Source organism: Oncorhynchus masou, unplaced genomic scaffold, assembly GCF_036934945.1.
Source record: "Oncorhynchus masou masou isolate Uvic2021 unplaced genomic scaffold, UVic_Omas_1.1 unplaced_scaffold_7164, whole genome shotgun sequence".
Taxonomy (NCBI): Eukaryota; Metazoa; Chordata; class Actinopteri; order Salmoniformes; family Salmonidae; genus Oncorhynchus; species Oncorhynchus masou.
In genome coordinates, this window is record NW_027013634.1 from 1 (window position 1) to 8,137 (window position 8,137).

Below are 8,137 nucleotides of genomic sequence, written 5' to 3' on the forward strand. Positions count from 1 at the left end.
GAGTACGTCGCTTAGAGAGAGCTCTGGAATGAACATTCAGAATCCGATGTACCTGAGTACGTCGGCTTAGAGAAGCTCTGCAATGAACATTCAGAATCCGATGTACCTGATGCGTCGCTTAGAAGAGCTCTGCAATGAACATTCAGAATCCGATGTACCTGAGTACGTCGCTTAGAAAACTCTGGAATGAACATTCAGAATCCGATGTACCAGTACGTCGCTTAGAGAAACTCTGGGATGAACATTCAGAATCCGATGTACCGAGTAATCGTCGCTTAGAAGAGCTCTGGGATGAACATTCAGAATCCGATGTACCCGAGTACAATCGCTTAGAGAAGCTCTGGGATGAACATTCAGAATCCGATGTACCTGAGTACGTCGCTTAGAAAAGCTCTGGAATGAACATTCAGAATCGATGTACCTGAGTACGTCGCTTAGAAGAGCTCTGGAATGAACATTCAGAATCCGATGTACCTGAGTATCGTCGCTTAGAGAAACTCTGGAATGAACATTCAGAATCCGATGTACCCGAGTACGTCGCTTAGAGAAGCTCTGGAATGAACATTCAGAATCCGATGTACCCGAGTACGTCGCTTAGAGAAACTCTGGAATGAACATTCAGAATCCGATGTACCAGCAGTGCGTCGCTTAGAGAAGAGCTCTGGAATGAACATTCAGAATCCGATGTACCCAGTACGTCGCTTAGAAGAGCTCTGGAATGAACATTCAGAATCCGATGTACCTGAGTACGTCGCTTAGAAAAGCTCTGGGATGAACATTCAGAATCCGATGTACCTGAGTAACGTCGCTTAGAGAGAGCTCTGGGATGAACTTCTTTAAGATCTTGACCTGAGCCCCGATGAACACCCCTCTGTACATCTCTCCAACACCATACACTAGGTTATTCATCACCAGTTTCTGCAGACCTCTGGAACACACAGAAGAGAGACATTTTACAGAGAGATACAGAGAGAGAGAGAGAAACAGCAGAGATACATGTCTGCTTCGGTCATCCAGCAGAGTCATTTATCAAGGGAAACAAGTCCAGAGGTTCCATGGAAATCTAAATTAACTTGGATACCAGTTGGATTTAGCCCTCATGAGGAACCTCCCTACTGGACTGGAATGTAAGGGAACCTCCCTACTAGACTGGAATGGACTGGAATGTAAAGGGAACCTCCCTACTGGACTGGAATGTAAAGGGAACCTCCCTACTGGACTGGAATGTAAAGGGAACCTCCCTACTAGACAAATGGAATGTAAAGGGGAACCTCTCTACTAGACTGAAATGGAATGTAAAGGGAACCTCCCTACTAGACAAATGGAATGTAAAGGGAACCTCTCTACTAGACTGAAATGGAATGTAAGGGGAACCTCCCTACTAGACAAATGGAATGTAAAGGGAACCTCCTACTAGACTGGAATGGAATGTAAAGGGAACCTCCCTACTAGACTGGAATGGAATGTAAAGGGAACCTCCTACTAGACTGGAATGGAATGTAAAGGGAACCTCCCTACTAGACTGGAATGGAATGTAAAGGGGAAGCTCTCTACTAGATTGAAATTAAATGGCACGTAAAAGGGAAGCTCCACTAGACTGAAATTAAATGGCACGTAAAGGGGAAGCTCTACTAGACTGAAATTAAATGGCACGTAAAAGGGAAGCTCTCTACTAGACTGAAAAGTTGAGGAACGATAAGTAAGAGATGATATTTAACCAACCTTCCAAATGTGACACCTAAATGACATTGCTTCTAACTTCTAAGTACTATACCTGAATGAAAGTGCATCTCCAAAGTCCGGGCATCGAAGTCGTACAGCTTGTATCCCTCTCGTTTACAAGGCCAGGGCGGCGTTGGGACCCAGCCAAACACTGCCGTCCATCCGGCGGAGGTGAAGTGGACCCCCAGGAAGGAACCTAGGGTCAGGAACCTAGAGAAATCCGTCTATCAGTACAACAACCAGGAAGCTCGAGACATCCGTCCATCAGTACAACAGCCAGGAAGCTCGAGACATCCGTCCATCAGTACAACATCCAGGAAGCTAGAGAAATCCGTCCATCAGTACAACAACCAGGAAGCTAGAGAAATCCGTCCATCAGTACAACATCCAGGAAGCTCGAGACATCAGATCCGTCAGTACAACAACCAGGAAGCTAGAGACATCCGTCCGTCAGTACAACAACCAGGAAGCTAGAGACATCCGTCCGTCAGTACAACAACCAGGAAGCTAGAGACATCCGTCCATCAGTACAACAACCAGGAAGCTAGAGACGTCCGTCCGTCAGTACAACAACCAGGAAGCTAGAGACATACGTCTGTCAGTACAACAACCAGGAAGCTCGAGACATCCGTCCGTCAGTACAACAACCAGGAAGCTCGAGACATCCGTCCGTCAGTACAACAACCCAGGAAGCTCGAGACATCCTTCTCTGTATTAGTGCATTTCTCTAACAGCACTTAACCATCTGACATTCCTTGAATCCCAAACCTTAGCCCTTGTAGCCAAGGCACTTGTGTAGACCAGTAAGAAAAATGCATGCACCCCCTGCTGTAAGTCGACTCTGGATATGAGCGTCTGCTAAATGACTAGAATGTAAATCTTGTATAGGTGTGACAGGCCAGGTAGCTATACAATTGTGACAATGCTATCAACTTATCTAATCCTTTCAGATCTAAGTGCCATTAGGGGCTAAAGGGTTGAGATACAAGGAGAAGATAGAGGACATACGGGGGTAGACGGTGTTCTAGAGGACTTACGGGGGTAGACGGTGTTCTAGGGGGTAGACTGTGTTCTAGGGGGTAGACTGTGTTCTAGGGGGGTAGACTGTGTTCTAGAGGACACGGGGTAGACGGTGTTCTAGGGGACACGGAGTAGACGGTGTTCTAGGGGGTAGACGGTGTTCTAGGGGTAGACGGTGTTCTAGAGGACTACGGGGTAGACGGTGTTCTAGAGGACTACGGGGTAGACGGTGTTCTAGAGGACTTACGGGGTAGACGGTGTTCTAGAGGACTTACGGGGTAGACGGTGTTCTAGAGGACATACGGGGGTAGACGGTGTTCTAGAGGACTTACGGGGTAGATGTTGCCCCGGACCAGGTAGTGTTTCTCAGGCTTCAGGACCAGGTAATCTCCTCTGAAGGGGACAATGCGAGGGTCTGGACTACAGCCAGAGATCTGAGCGAGGCGGTCAGAGTACAGACCACCACAGGTCAGCACATACCGACACCTTACCTCCGTACCCTGAGGAGACCACACACACACGTTAGTTACAGCTTAAAAACAAAACAAACAAAAAAACATTCTGATAGTAAAATGCATTTTACTAATTTAACACACACACACACACACACACACACACACACACCTACCTTTGAATCTCTGATAGCGATGGGATATTTCATTCCTGAAATGTTTTGAATAAAAAAAAATACATTCACAAGTGCAATCCCACCTTTTCATCAAATCTATGAGTGTTCTGAGGTGAGGAAAGTATGGAACAAATACCGTCAGTGTTACCACCAGGGCTTTCCTTCACCATGGCCATGTCACTAGCCTCATATTCAGTAACCACGGTCCCTCCTGCCTCCTGGAAGTCCTTGCCATATGCCAGTGACACCAGCCTCCAGTCCACGATGCCAGTGTAAGGAGAGTCGAGGCCATCAGACCCTGAACGGAAGAGTTTAACCATAAAGCCGTTTACACTGGGGCTGTGTTCCAAATGGCACCCTGTTCCCTATAAAAAGAGCACTATTTTTCACCGGGGAATAAACCAGGCCATAAGTAGTGCTCTGTATAGGCAATAGGGTGTAATTTCAGACTCAATCCAGGACTTTCACTATGAAGCACCTTAGTAAAGAGAGTTCAATGCCGTTTCGTTCACACTCTCCGCCCTTCTCTCTCTCACCCCGCAGTAGGGCTCTCGCTCGCTCTCTCTCACTCACCCCGCAGTAGGGCTCTCGCTCGCTCTCTCTCACTCACCCCGCAGTAGGGCTCTCGCTCGCTCTCTCTCACTCACCCCGCAGTTGGGCTCTCGCTCGCTCTCTCTCACTCACCCCGCAGTAGGGCTCTCGCTCGCTCTCTCTCACTCACCCCGCAGTAGGGCTCTCGCTCGCTCTCTCTCACTCACCCCGCAGTAGGGCTCTCGCTCGCACTCTCTCACTCACCCCGCAGTGGGGCTCTCGCTCGCACTCTCTCACTCACCCTGCAGTGGGGCTCTCGCTCGCACTCTCTCACTCACCCGCAGTGGGGCTCTCGCGCGCACTCTCTCACTCACCCGCAGTAGGGCTCTCGCTCGCACTCTCTCACTCACCCCGCAGTAGGGCTCTCGCTCTCTCTCACTCACCCCGCAGTAGGGCTCTCGCTCTCTCTCACTCACCCTGCAGTAGGGCTCTCGCTCTCTCTCACTCACCCTGCAGTGGGGCTCTCGCTCTCTCTCACTCACCCCGCAGTAGGGCTCTCGCTCTCTCTCACTCACCCCGCAGTAGGGCTCTCGCTCTCTCTCACTCACCCTGCAGTAGGGCTCTCGCTCTCTCTCACTCACCCCGCAGTAGGGCTCTCGCTCTCTCTCACTCACCCCGCAGTAGGGCTCTCGCTCTCTCTCACTCACCCCGCAGTAGGGCTCTCGCTCTCTCTCACTCACCCCGCAGTAGGGCTCTCGCTCTCTCTCACTCACCCCGCAGTAGGGCTCTCGCTCTCTCTCACTCACCCCGCAGTAGGGCTCTCGCTCTCTCTCACTCACCCCTGCAGTAGGGCTCTCGCTCTCTCTCACTCACCCCGCAGTAGGGCTCGCGCTCTCTCTCACTCACCCCGCAGTAGGGCTCTCGCTCTCTCTCACTCACCCTGCAGTAGGGCTCGCGCTGCTCTCTCTCACTCACCCCGCAGTAGGGCTCGCGCTCTCTCTCTCACTCACCCCGCAGTAGGGCTCGCGTCCTCTCACTCACCCCGCAGTAGGGCTCGCGCTCTCTCTCACTCACCCCGCAGTAGGGCTCGCTCTCTCACTCACCCTGCAGTAGGGCTCTCTCTCTCACTCACCCTGCAGTAGGGCTCTCTCTCTCACTCACCCTGCAGTAGGGCTCTCTCTCTCTCTCACTCACCCTGCAGTAGGGCTCTCTCTCTCTCACTCACCCTGCAGTAGGGCTCTCTCTCTCGGATCCCCTTGGCGTCTATCATGGTGAGGTCACGCACGCTGTTCTTCTGTCCTCGCTCGTACAGCGCTTTGAGCCTGGGAATCTCCTCTCGCTCCACAGCGACGATCAGCTGCCAACACATAGGCCAAGACGTAGACATGACCAGCACATAGTTGTGTGATCAACTTTTTCATTTATTTTTCAAAGAACAACAGAAAACACCACAAAGGAGTCGGAATGAATACACAGGAAGCCACCGGTACTACACAGGAAGCCACCGGTACTACACAGGAAGCCACCGTACTACACAGGAAGCCACCGTACTACACAGGAAGCCACCGTATTACACAGGAAGCCACCGTATTACACAGGAAGCCACCGTATTACACAGGAAGCCAGACCGTATACAGGAAGCGACCGATACACAGGAAGCCACCGTATACACAGGAAGCCACCGTATACACAGGAAGCCACCTGTGACACAGGAAGCCACCGTACACAGGAAGCCACCGTATTGGCACAGGAAGCCACCGGTACTACACAGGAAGAGACCGTACTACACAGGAAGCCACCGTACTACACAGGAAGCCACCGTACTACACAGGAAGCCACCGTACTACACAGGAAGCCACCGTACTACACAGGAAGCCACCGTACTACACAGGAAGAGACCGTATTACACAGGAAGAGACCGTATTACACAGGAAGCCACCGGTACTACACAGGAAGCGACCGGTACTACACAGGAAGAGACCGTATTGCACAGTTCTATAAGTTAAACTAAATGTTTTCCATTGTCACATACACCGGATAGATGCAGTGAAATGTGTTGTTTTACAGGGTCAGGCATAGTATTACAGCGACCTCTGGAGCAAATTAGGGTGAAGTGCTTTACTCAAGGGCACAGACAGATTTCTTTTCATTTTGTCGTCTCTGGGTGTTCAAACCAGCGACCTTTCGGTTTCTGGCCCAATGCTCTAACCGCTAAGCAAGAAGCCACGACCCTGAGCTCCAAGCGCTCTAACCGCTAAGCAAGAAGCCACGACCCTGGCCCAACGCTCTAACCGCTAGTCAAGAAGCCACGACCCTGGCCCAACGCTCTAACCGCCAGGCAAGAAGCCACGACCCTGGCCCAACGCTCTAACCGCCAGTCAAGAAGCCACGACCCTGGCCCAACGCTCTAACCGCCAGTCAAGAAGCCACGACCCTGGCCCAACGCTCTAACCGCTAGTCAAGAAGCCACGACCCTGGCCCAACGCTCTAACCGCTAGTCAAGAAGCCACGACCCTGGCCCAACGCTCTAACCGCTAGTCAAGAAGCCACGACCCTGGCCCAACGCTCTAACCGCTAAGTCAAGAAGCCACAACCCTGGCCCAACGCTCTAACCGCTAAGCAAGAAGCCACGACCCTGTAAGCCAGTTGCTGCAGGTAAACACAATGAAATTAGACCATAAATACAAAATCGCACCCCGAGCGCCATCAACACCCCCCAAATGATCTGATTAGCATTGACACACCCCTGATATACTGTAAATGGTATACCGGTTATGGTGAAACGTGTCATGCACGAACTGTGAAACGACACTAGCAAATACTACAACGTTTTTATTTATTTAACCTTAGTATAACCTTTTGACCACTACTCAACCTCGAGGTTAGAATCCTCCGTTTGCGAGGGGGGGGGGGGAGGACCTGGATAGAAGATCGTACCAAATCCAGCTACAACGACCATATAGGATATAATATAGGAGCTTTAGGGAAACAAAATACTCCTGAGGTCCACATCCGAGCGATGCGTCTCCTCGTCAATATTTACTAAACCACTGTAAACAACAACAACAACAACATCTACAGCCCTAAGGCCAAACCCGATGTTCATTAGACGCATTTGAGAGAACTCACCTTTCCACACCGCTTATAGGGGAGTCCTTTCTTGTCCAGGTATTCGTAGGCCATAGCGGCCCCTTTGCCACAGAGACGGGCCTTCAGAGACCCGGGGGTGTAGTAAATCCCACTGTGGATCACACCACTGTTGTGGCCGCTTTGGTGGATGGCTGAGGATGGGACACGGAACAGCGTTAATTCCCCAATAAGGTTGTAGGGTAAAAGAAGCACAAAGAAGAACTGTGGTGATAACATAAGAAACGTGATTGGCTGACGGCTAAGACCAGGACAGAGTGGCACAAAAGAAACGGTTTAGAAAATGTTTTCCGATTGGAACAGTGCAAAAAAATGTTTTTTTTTGCAACGGTGTCCGACTAATGAATGCACCCCGGGTTAACATGAACGTCAAGTTAGTGACCTCCTCCCTCCCTGCCCACCACGTACCCAGGTCCTTCTCCTTCTCCAGCAGAATGAAGCTAAGCGTGGGGTGTCTGAGGATGAGCTCTCTGGCTGAGGCCAGGCCCACGATGCCTCCACCCACCACAGCCACATCATACGAACTGCAACACAAAGGCATGTCATCAGGGGCAGGTTCATTAGTGGTCAACGTTAAGAGACAGGTGAGGGTTCATTAGTGGTCAGCGTTAAGAGACAGGTGAGGGTTCATTAGTGGTCAGCGTTAAGAGACAGGTGAGGGTTCATTAGTGGTCAGCGTTAAGAGACAGGTGAGGGTTCATTAGTGGTCAGCGTTAAGGGACAGGTGAGGGTTCATTAGTGGTCAGCGTTAAGGGACAGGTGAGGGTTCATTAGTCAGCATTAAGGGACATTAGCAGTCATCCCCTTAATGCTTAGTGTCATCCAGGACACTGCACTACACCACTTTCCAATAGTTTCTACCATCAGGCTCACATCCTCATCGAATCGAGGCACTATACAGTTAGAAACAGAATTCTACCTTTGCCTAACATCATCGTAATAAAAAGGTCCATAAAGAAGTCATCACTTCGTATTCATACTAGTCAGACACTAAGTCACTCCAAGGTGACAGAGCTTGTATTCCTGAAGTTACAGACGTGGATACGAGTGCTGTGGTTCCATGTTATTCAGGAGCGCCGTGGAGTGGAC

The 8,137-nt window shown here is 50.5% G+C and overlaps 1 pseudogene; it reads right to left on the reverse strand.

Annotated features, from left to right (window-relative positions):
• Positions 1–810: 810 nt before the first annotated feature.
• Positions 811–7,923, reverse strand: LOC135537175 (L-2-hydroxyglutarate dehydrogenase, mitochondrial-like; annotated as a pseudogene).
• Between the last annotated feature and the right edge of the window lie 214 nt (positions 7,924–8,137).